The sequence below is a fragment of the Dryobates pubescens genome, chromosome 39 (assembly GCF_014839835.1).
Source record: "Dryobates pubescens isolate bDryPub1 chromosome 39, bDryPub1.pri, whole genome shotgun sequence".
Taxonomy (NCBI): domain Eukaryota; kingdom Metazoa; phylum Chordata; class Aves; order Piciformes; family Picidae; genus Dryobates; species Dryobates pubescens.
The window spans coordinates 2,645,216-2,656,510 of NC_071650.1; positions in this window are offsets into that span (position 1 = coordinate 2,645,216).

Below are 11,295 nucleotides of genomic sequence, written 5' to 3' on the forward strand. Positions count from 1 at the left end.
TCAGCAAGCTGCTGAGCTGGAGGCTTCTCCCCACTTCATTTTGGAACTCCTCTGCCCTCCCCCCCCCCCCCCCCCCCTTTTTTTTTCCCCCTTTAGTAACTCTGTAAGGGGCTTGGGGGGGGAGGGTTGCACAAGGAGGTGGGGAGGGAGTGTTGGTTTTGGTCTTCTTTTTTCCCCCCTTTCCCATTGTTTTTAAAGGGCTGCTGTACCACCAAAGAGGCTGCACATTCCAGCTCCTACTTTGTAAACCTGGAATAATGGCACTTTTCTGACAAAATATGAATAAACAGGGCTTGCTTTTTGCCTTTTATTTTGCCCCCTTTTTTTCCTTCCTTTTCTATTTTTCCTTTCCCCTGCCCCTTTTTTCATACTTATTAAAAAACTTCCCCCCCGCCCCCCCCCCCCTTTTTTTAGGTTTTTTTTTTTGGTTGGGTTTTTTTTTCTGGTTGGTTGGTTGGTTGGTTTTTTCCTCCTCCATTTTTTCTCATCATCTTCTTTTGGCATTCTTTTTTTTTCCTCCTCTTTTTTCTTTTTCTTTTCTTTTTCTGTTTTCCTTTTTTTTTTTTTTCCTTTCCCTTTTCCTCTTCTTTTTTTTTTCCCCTCTCTTTTTATTTTAATGTTTCTTGAAAGACAAAAACAAACCGCCCTCTTGCATGTGAAGGCACACGTGTCCCTTCCTCCTCCTCAGAGAAGTGGGGCACAGACCTTCCTCCACTGGACCTTTTTTGTTTCCGGGGGGGTGTGTGGGGTGTGGGGGTAGAGGGAGAAGGGGGGGGACAGGTTTCAAATTAAACCCACTATTCTACCCCAAGACATTTAAATCAGCTGTAATTATAAGACATTCCAAATGAAGAATATGCCTTGACAATATTTTTATTGTTATTGTTCATCGCATGATGTTAGGCAGCTTCAGAGGCACAGGAAAGAGAAGTAAACGGGTTACAAATAGGGAATTATCCCTCGTTTAGCATTAAAATTCATTTAGATAAAATTGCCACAAACATTTAAATGGGGAGATTAGTTCCCCCTCACGCCTTATTGCACTCTCTCAATGGCTCCGTTAAGAACATTTTACACGTTGGAAATTCCGCCTTTTCGGGCCGCTCGCTGTTTCCTAGCTACCCTCCTTTCACCGCGCCGGGGGAGGACCGGGGGGGTAGGGAGGAGATAGGGCCCGGGGGAGGCCTCGTCCTCCTCCTCCTGAGCCTCCCAGCCTCTCCCCAGGCCTTGTTAAAGCTGTGCGGGGTTACGCGGAGCTGCGCGGAATTCTCTCTGTCCTGCCGCTGCCCACCGCAGAGGAGGAGGAAGGAGGAGGAGGAAGAGGAGGAGGAAGAAGAGGAGGAGGAAAGCCGGCTTCGACTGCCATCTCTTGGGGGCTCAGGAGAGTGCCGCGGGGGTGGGGGATTCGGGGGAGTTCGGCCGCCGTCCGCGCAGCATCCGCGGGCCTGAAGTTTGTGCACCCCCCCAAATCCCCACCTGCCCCGCGGTGAGGCTTTATTCTGCGTACCCCAACCCCCTACTCCTTTTTTGTTTTTTCTTTTCCCCTTGGAGCAAACAAAATTTTTGACTTCTCCTTTTTCTTTTTCATGCTCTTCTCCCATCCCCCGGGCGCAGCATCCCGCGGAACTGGCTGCGTACAGTGCCGCGTAAGGTGGGCGCGATGCTTGGCTCCCTCCACAGGGCTGAGGCGTGTATATGAGGGGAGGGGGGCACAGACTCCTCGGGACGCGATTTGTGCGCGTTGCTTGTGTGGGGAGGCACCAGCGCCGACCCCACGAGGGTTTGAGGATTTTTTCGAAGGGCAGAACCCACCCCCCGCAAGCAAACCACGCGGGGCACACCAAGCAGCGCCCCCCTCGCTCCCCCCCAGGGCAGAGGGTCTCTCATGGCCCGCCATGACTTCCGCAGCCACAGGTACTTTTTGGGCTAAGAAACCTGCACTTTTCGGACACGAGATGAATTATTTACACACATGATGTTGTTGCGGTGCTGCCGGTGCCTGGCTCCGTGCGTCCTAAACACGCTTGGAAAACTAAGAGGTGTTTGCCGGCCCCCCGGGATGATAAAAAAGAAAATATATATATATATATACATTGGGAAAGAAAAGAAAACAGTAAAGCAGCGTTTCTCGAGGGCCGGGAGGAGGCTGGGGCGGCCGGGGCGGCCGGGGCGGAGGCGGTCACGGTCACGCGTGGGGAGGGGTCGTTGCCGCTGCATCCCTGAGGTGGTTGCTTCGCTTTGGGACGAGCTGCTGCTCCTGCTGCTGCTGCTTTGTGTGTGACAGCCAGCAAACCTTCCCCAGCCCTCTAATGCGTGTGGAAATCACGGCGTGCCTGTGTGGCAGCTGCTTCTAAAGCCCCAACTTAACTCTTTTGGAAGAGAGGGAGGGGGGGTGGGGGGGGTGAAGGGGAAAGAGTGAAAGGCAAAAGAAAGACTGGAGTTTTTTTCTTTCTTTTTCTTCCCCCCCCCCCCTTTGGTGCCATTTTGGATGTCATCTGTTACCGTGGTGACTGTGCTCAGCCCCCAAAGCCCCTGGATTGTTAGGGAAAAAAAAAAAAAGGAGGGGGGGAAAAAAAGCCATGCTATTTCTGCACCGTCATTTATCACTGTCACCGCATAATGATTCCCCTCGCAGCTCCTTATTGATGTTTGTAATTGCATTATCTCATAAAGGGAGGGGGTGGCGGGCTGGGATGATCAATGGAGCCGCGCCGTGCATGCCGGGGTCAGGGGGCTGCGGGAGGCAGTGTCTCCCCCCCCCCTCCACCGGACCTCTCTCCCACCCACCTTTTCCCGGTCCCCGCCTGGCAGACAAGTCCTGGGCACCGCCCGGCAGTCGGGCTGCAGGTCAAAGGGAGCTCCAGGGAGGAGCACATCCCCCTGGGACACCCCAGTTTAGGGGAGAAGGAAAAGGAAAAAAAGAAAAAACAAGAAAGGCCCCAAGGAGAGGAAAAATAAAGTGGGTCTGATAGCATTTAGGTGGGGAAAAAAAAAACCCACTCGATAAATTCTTTCCCAGCCCACCACCGCATACCGAAGGGTTTGGCCGGGTACCTGCCTGCCGAGTTCTGCGATGGGGCTCCGGGAGGGGCTCCGTTCCCAGCAGCGTCCCCGGCGAGGTCCCCCGCGGTGCAGAGGGGCGACCGCCTCGAGGGACAGGCCTGGCAGCGGGGAGCGCTGCCAGGGGCCATCCCGGGGGTGGCAGGATGGGGACAGACAGTCCCCCCTCACCCTGGGGAGGGAAAGGAGAAGGACGTAGCAAAACGGCTCGTTGCCCGCATTTGGTTGGGTTTTTAGGTGTTACTTTGCACGGCGGCGAAGTGCTCTACGGAGAGGGCAGCGCTGCTAAAACACCCCAAAATCTCAGCAGCCAACGGTGTTGTTTTTCCCTCTCCCCTTGCTCTATACAGATTATCAACGAAGTAAAGATGAATTCCTTCTCTTCCCTCGTCCCCCCTATACTTCTCGCCTCCCCAAATGAACTCCATCTGCTGAGCTCGAAAGTTAAAAGAATTATTTAGTTTAAAGAATGATTTTTCCCTTCCACTTTCCCAGAGGATGATCTAGTGCACCCCCAAACCAGGAATTTGGGGGGAGCTAAAGACGAGCCGAAAGATGCCACAAGCCATCGCAGGCAGCCTCGAAGCCTCCCTTTAACGCGCAGCGCTAAACCGAGCGGACCCAGCAAAACCTTTCCAGCTCCTTCCCCGCACTGCTCAGCTTCCCCCACCCATCTCCTCAATGCTTCCCCCTCCTCAACTTTCCCCTGGAAATGTAGAAATGCTTCACTTTGGAAGTAATGCACTTAAAGCCTAAGTGATATTGTTCTTTCTCCTGTATACAGATATATATATATAAATAAAAACCTGTATTTCTCGCTGTATTAAGAAACGCCACGTTCTCTGTTTTTTACATGAGTAATCCACTTTTCCAAATAAGCTTTTTTGTAAGGATTCCAACTGGGAAGTGAAACTGTCGGCACTGGGAGGCAGTGGGACAAGGAGGACACTGCACTTAAAATTTCAAACCTGAACTAATCCAACTTAGCTGTTTGGGGGGTTTTTGTTGTTGTTTTTTTTTTGGTGGTGATGGGTGGGTTTTTGTTTCGTTCCTCCCTTCTTTTCTGCTGTGATAGTTTGCAATCTGGAGTTCCACACTTTAAAAAATAATACGTGTTTTAGCGCCATAGCCCACGGTTAAAAATAGTGGGGGGGGAGGAAAAAAATTAGTCTCGTTTCAGAAATTATTTATTTATAGAACGAACATGATTAAAACATAAAACCCACACAAACTGCAGCTCGAACAACTAAAAAAAAAAAGGAAAAAAAAAAGAACACCGTGATTTACGATTATTAAATCTTTGATTGCCATGTTAATGTTTCTTTTTCTACCTTTCATTTGCATTTTAATCTATCGAATCTTTACAATTTTGCTGCCTCCTACTCGAATGATTGATTACACATCTGAAAGAGGGGGGAAAAAAAACCCACCACAACCATACAACTAAGCTTTCTAGGCGAGCTTCTCTTTTTCCTCCCCCCGCCTTCCCTTTTTGCTGGTTAGCTTTCTGAAACCCTCCTCAACAATGTTAATGCAAGCAGGACAAATTAATTATGCTCTTTTAAATGTCAAAGGTATAAATAAAAATGACCCCCCCACACACACACTCCCTCCCTCCCTTTCCCTCTTATTTTTTTTACCCTCACCCCAAATGGGAATATTTTTTCCGAGCCGCTTGTTTTAAAAGCAAGAAGGAATCACCCTGGTAAAATACAATTAAAAGAAACATACGCGCAGCGTCTTGACTGTAAATAAATATTATTGCGTGGACATTTACCTACGGAGTGAGGGAAAATAAACCAGCCGGGGAGGCAGGGAAAGGCAGGGAGAGTCAAGGAGCGGAGGTGAGGGCTCCCTGCGCAGCGGCAGCGGTTCCTTTCGCTGCCGAGCCTCAGCTTTGGGGTAGTTCCTCCCCTCCACTCCCCACAAGAAATAAATAAAAGAAAAAAAAAAAAAGGTGGTCAGGGCGCAGTCCCTGAGAAGAAAGGAGCACCCCCATGGCTCCCCCCTTCCCCTGCACCCTACGAGCCTGGCTAGGGGGTGGTGGTGGAAAGGCGAAGGGGCGGCGTATTAGCGGAGTGTAGAGGGGTGAGCCACACTTTTAGGGTCCAACCCGCCGGTGATGTGCATCACGGGGATGCCCATGGGGGGACGCTTTCCCGAGGGCTGCTGATGGGGGAGACACACCCGGGGGATGCGTCCGGGAGGCCACTGATTTGGGGGAATGCCTATAAAAAGACACCCATCCTGGGGCTATTCCTCTCCCGGGGGGATGCCCACGGAGAGACACCCGCCCTGGTGAATGCCCACCCAGAGCCAGCACACGGGTAGGGCTGGCACCTGCTGGGGCCGAGAGGCAGGGGTTTTGCGTGGGGAATCAGAGGGAAACGGAGCGGTCAGGGCGGGGGCAGCGGCGCGGAGGCTCCGCACCTGCGGATGAGAAGAGACCAGTGCGGGCCGGCGGGCAGCCAGGGAAGATTCAGAGGTGAAGGGCTGGCAGACTGTTAGGAAAGTAATAGTAAGGTGTCCCATATACTACAGTTTTCTTGCGGGGTAGTAACTACTAGATTTATTTATTGCCGAGGCTATATAATAAAGATAATGACCGCAAACTCAAGATAAATGCTTACGCCCATAGCTGGTCAATTCTTTTTTATTTAAGAGGGTGATCTGGCGAGGTGGAAGTCATCTTCTCCCGACCACAAATATCAGTCTTGGTTTCTACCAGGTTATAAACATGACATGCAAATAAAGTAGCTGCTGCCGGGCGCGGGGGGTTTGGGTTGGGAGTGTGGGGAAGTGGTCCTCTTCTTTTACTTTCTCCCTCTCTATTTTCTCACTCTCCCCTTACTTTCTCCCCCTCCCTTTACTTTTCCCTTCTGCCTTTGCTTTCTCCCTCTCCAGAGCAGCCACAGAGGAGAGCACTGAGATAAAACAAGGGGAGGAGAGAGACGGCCAACGGCGGTGGTGGTGAAAATAATAAAAAATTAAAGCCCTCCACCAAGGCCTCGGGGAAATGCCCCTTGAGAGGGCAAAACCCGGTGTGTGCCTCTATTGAGGGGGTGGCCGGGGGGTGTCCCCGCATTCGCAGCAGCCCCCTTTGCCCAGAGCGATGGCGTTGTCAGCCCCACAATGAGCACTTCTCCTACGGAGAGCTTTGATCCCTGCGCGGCTGGGAAAAAAAACACCTGACAGTAAGCTGCCACGGCGGACAGAGAGAGGGGGCAAAATAGAGATAAAGAAGTGGAGAAAAAAACAACAAACCAACACCCAAACAAAAAAGAAGCAACAAAACAAACAAGCAAACAAAAAAATTCCAAACCCAGAGAGAAGAGAGGCATACAATTTCGTGGTTTGCGCACAGGGGGAAATTATAAGGTTGAAAAGCGAGAACAATCCTCTTCAACCTTTTGCAGAACCAGCGCTGCTCTTAGCCTTTAACCAGAACCTCATTTGCCAGCCGACCGTGAGTTACCATGTCCCCATCCTTCATTCGTGGCCCCTGCGCGCATCTCCGCGCAAGCAGCGCGCAGTGCCGCCCTTTCTTCTGAAGCTGGCACCGCCACTTGGCTGCCGCCCTTCAAAGGGTGATAATCTAATTGCTTCCAGAGTTTTGAAGTAATTAAGCTGGATGAAAGGAACTTAAATCCAAGCGGTTTGCCGCGTACAGGCTCTCCTCCTCCTTCGGAGGGTGGAGAGCAGCCCCCCGGTTTCCCAAAAATACTGCGTCAAAATTGTGCATTTATGGAAGGGAGGCAAAAAATGTAAACAGATTTCGTTTTAGCAAGGGCAAGGGTAAAGTGGTGGTAATTACGTGTAATTAATACTGAAGGGAAAATGAACATGTAATAGGTTCCAAAGATTAAACCATCTCTAACTATCAGGGGAACTTTTAAAGTTTTTCTTTCTTTCTTTCTTCCTTCCCCCCCTCCTCCCCCTTTCTTTTAAAATCCATTTCATTTCTTTAAAGATTTTAAGCTGTAAAACATTCACGCTGATGCTCGCTTCTCTGCAGAATTCTGGTTGGGGAAAACAAATCCATGAAAGGTTTCAGCAATTCTCAAGCCTACAGCTCCAAAGAGCATCCAATATCAAAATAAATTGAACGGTAATTTTAACCATTATTAATGTTCGTGGCACTTAATTTAGTTAGGTGCTGGCTTTCCATTTTTGATTACACCATAAGGAAGTTATTTTCCTAAGAAATGTTTAAGATAAAGTATAGACATTCCCACACATTCTTTATATTTTTGCTGGCATGAATTTATTACAGGCTACTCAATCTATTTCAGTTTCTAGGTAATGGATAATCACTGCAGCCAGTGGTATTTATTTATTTATTTCAGTAACACGTTTGCAAGGGTAGAACCAGACTGTGAGGATGTAGGTCCTGCTTATCTGTGTCTGACATGCAACACAAGCCACTCCACATTTATTTTTCCCCTACCCTCTCAGCTCAAGTTCACAGAAGTAAACTGAGTGCATCTAACATTTTAAAAGGTAGGACTGGCTCTAGCTTTAGCAACACTAATAGATGCTGAGATGTTGTGGTGAGCTGTAACTTCTGTCAGAGGCTGTGTCTTGGTGATAATGGTAATTCTTAAGGTGTGAAGGTGGAGTTGTTAAACCTCACGTGTCAGCGGACCAGCCATATGAACGGGGGGTTGCAGGACTGGTGCCTAGAGAAACTAAATACATTTGTGTAGAAAGAACAATTACAGTTGGCAGGAATGGAGGCTTAAACTGCTCTGTTAACTCTTGCATCCACTTTAGTGGTAAAAAATAATCTGCTCCTCTCAGTCCTAACTTCGGGTCTGGGTCTGCTGCAGTTCTGGCTGCTCAGGTTGGTGAGGGATGCTTTCTTCTCCAGGAGGGAATGAGAGGTACATCCTACAGGGAATTCACCAGCTGGCAGGTCAAGATTAGGTTTAGGTTGTCACTCCCACTCTCCAATTATTGTGTCTATCTTGGAGAAGCAGATTCTTAAGCAACAGCTTTTTGAAATCCACTCTACTGCAAAGGTTTACACACAGCTGAATCCTTTCAACTTAATTCACAGACTCATTCTTTAATGCAGAGGACAAGCAGCTGAATTTCAGCAAACCCAGGTGAAGATGATGAAGATTCTGGAGCAATAAAGGGGTTTGCTCCTCCTTCAAACAAATTTTGTGCTGCTTGTTCCTCAGCCTACCCAGAGGAGGATGGCGGCTTACTGCCCAGTGACTCACCGAATAACTTTTTCTGAACAATATCCGTGTTGTGCAGAGAGCAAACTGAGTACTTGGGCAGGGGGTGGAGGAGAACAAGGCTTGGATGGGGACTGCAATCTGGGAAGCTTAATTTTTGGGATGAAAGTGGTAGTAAGGCCCAATGCAAGCTGAGTGCTCACAGAAGCTATAGTGTATTTTGGAGCTATAAAAATCCATTTTCTACCAAGATGCTGATAACTTCACAGGAGCAGTGTGAGCAGGTAAGTGTGGTGATCCCTGGTGTTGGCTACCATCTATCCATGGTGGATTTAGCTGTCTGCTGCTTGGTGCCTGATAACTCACACAACACCAGAAACCTAAACTCCAGCCAGAGGCTTTTTCTCAAGCCTGGGAAATCCCCTCAAAGCCTCCTGTGTTCAAACTCCCGCACCGCACCCCCCCCCCCCCCGCCCCCCGCCCCGCACCCCCCTGTGCCTGGATGTTGATAAAGAACAAAACCCCCCACAGTTTGTCACTGTCTTTTACCAGAGTAAATTAACAGCATACTTCCCTTTTCAATGCCTTTTGATGTGCTAATCGTCACTCAGCCCGATGCAGCCACCTTATTCTTGCCGGGCACCTAATGTGTCCAAGAACAAGTCAATAGGTTTTCATCTTCCAAAGGCACCTTGGGGGTGATGTAGAGCCAGGGGTGGGCGACGCTGCCTGACAGAAGGTCAAACTGCCTTGGGGGGCTTCAGTTTCCACACTGATGGCAGAAGCTTGGTGGCTTGCTTTCGTATCCCCTCACTTGCTGAGGTGAGTTGTTGCCCAGAGCTTGAGTTGCCACCACTGACTGCTGGGAATATCCAGTTGATAATGGAAAACCAGCCCTGGTTTCTCCTAAAACGCTGTTCTTGCTGTATCTGTAAGTGGGATTTCCACCTCACCTCCCATAGAAAGTATTTTTTTGGTGATGCATGGCAAGGAAGATGGCCAGAGGGAGCTCCCACACATCCTTCTGTCCTGACACTGGAGTGAGACTCTGCATTATTTGTAAGCCTTACTCACAGTACAGCCAAAGTGGAAACCATCACCTGAATTATCTTTTCTCTCAGGATTTTGTTTTTTAAAAACCCTTATCTTAAGATCACTTTGCCCAGAGCAGAATTAACAGGCCTTGTTAATGAGGGGATCAGGAACATCTTCCCTGATGGCATTAAAACCTCCTACCTGGCAAATTAGTCCTCCTGCTCACCTCCTTTTTCTCTTACAAAATGTTTTCTTTATTGGAACTTGGTAGTGGTTTGTTGCTTGCACTGCTGTTCTATGGCAGTAATTAGAGAGAGGTTGAGAAGGCAAAGCCCAGCTTTGGCCCCAGATTTAGCTCTCTGCTGGGTTTGAGGAGTCGCCTGGCCACTGAGCCAGGGCTTGCATTTCAATAGGATGATGTTGATGGTGCTTGTTGTGGGGTTTTTGTCAAACTGTGATGGGACATTCCCAGGAGCTGGTGTCCAGACCTGTACCTGAAAGCTCTATGACCCAAAATGGAAAAGCAAGGGGTCTGCTCCATCTAGCATCTATCCTCGAACCTTTGTTGAACCTGGCAGCTGTGTCTTGAGGTGACTGACAACTTCTGGAGCCCCTATTACAGGAAGGATCTGGATGTGCTGGAATGTGTTCAGAGAAGGGCCACAAGGATGAGCAGAGGGCTGGAGCACCTTTCCTAAGAGGACAGACTGAGGGAGATGAGGCTGTTCAGTCTGGAGAAGAGAAGGCTCTGAGGAGACCTAATTGTGGCCTTCCAGTATCTTAAGGGAGCTACAGGAAAGCTGGGGAGGGACTTTTGAGGGTGTCAGGTAATGATAGGACTGGGGGGAATGGAAAAAAGTAACTAGAAATGAGTAGATTCAGATTGGATGTTTGGATGTTCTTCCCTATGAGGGTGGTGAGACACTGGAACAAGGTTGCCCAGGGAAGTGGTGGAAGCCTCATCCATGAAGGTTTTTAAGGCCAGGCTGGATGTGTCTCTAAGCAATGTGATGTAGTGTGAGGTGTCCCTGGCCATGGCAGAGGGGTTGGAACTCCTTGAGGAGACTTTGTCAGGGTGTAGGCAAAACATGCAGTTCAGGCTTATGACAGAAGAACCCCTTTTTTTCTGTTGCTGCCATGTATCCCCTACTTGATGCCTGCCCAGGGACAGAGCTATGATGCTTTACCAAATCTCTCTTCCCAACGGAGTTACTCGGCTGGTGCAGGCATCCATTGATATGGGAGCCACCAGGCTCTGAGCCTGCTGAGATGGAGGGTGTTCAGCAAGAAGTATGTTGTTTACACCAGGAAACAGCAGACAGCAATGGCTCATTTTGTGGCAGAGGAAGGTCTCTCCAGACCCATGAAACTGGCAGCTTGAGGCTGTGCAACAGGCTTTTTGCCAAGAGCCATTGTTCAAATGAGTGGCTGAACGTGGTGGGAACAGCTGAGGTGGAGATCTTTGGCCTGGGGAGGAAAACTGAGCCCTTTTAACCTCCCTTTTCCCAAGCCTGGCAGGGACCTTCATGCTGTGGTTCCCCTCCCAGCTTCCTTCCCCCTGCCCTGGCCACCAGCCCTGGGGGCTGGGCTGGAAGGACATCTTATCTTGTTTATATAATGCGAGTGCTGGAGGGTGAGCTCTTTTCCTTGGCAAAATGCTCCCACCGTGGGGGACACTCCTTCTCAGCCAGAGTGGTTACAGCTCAGGCTGGTGTCTCTCTCTCTCTCTTTTTTATTTTGAAGATCAGAATATTGGCACAGAATAAAACAGGGAGTTGTAACTCTTGGACACTAGGCTGTAGCTGGGAAGTATGGCAGGGTCTGCTGGGATGGCTGGATGGCAGTACTCTGCAGCTTGGGGCTCTTCCTTTCCCTTGGGAGAGGCACTCTTTTTTATTCTCATCCTAAGGGCTGGAAAACTCTTGCAAGGAAGAAACTGAGGACAGAGAAAGGGAGAAATGACTGGTTTGGGGCTTTTTTATTAGCAAGCCTTTCCTGTCATCCCAATGAGGAG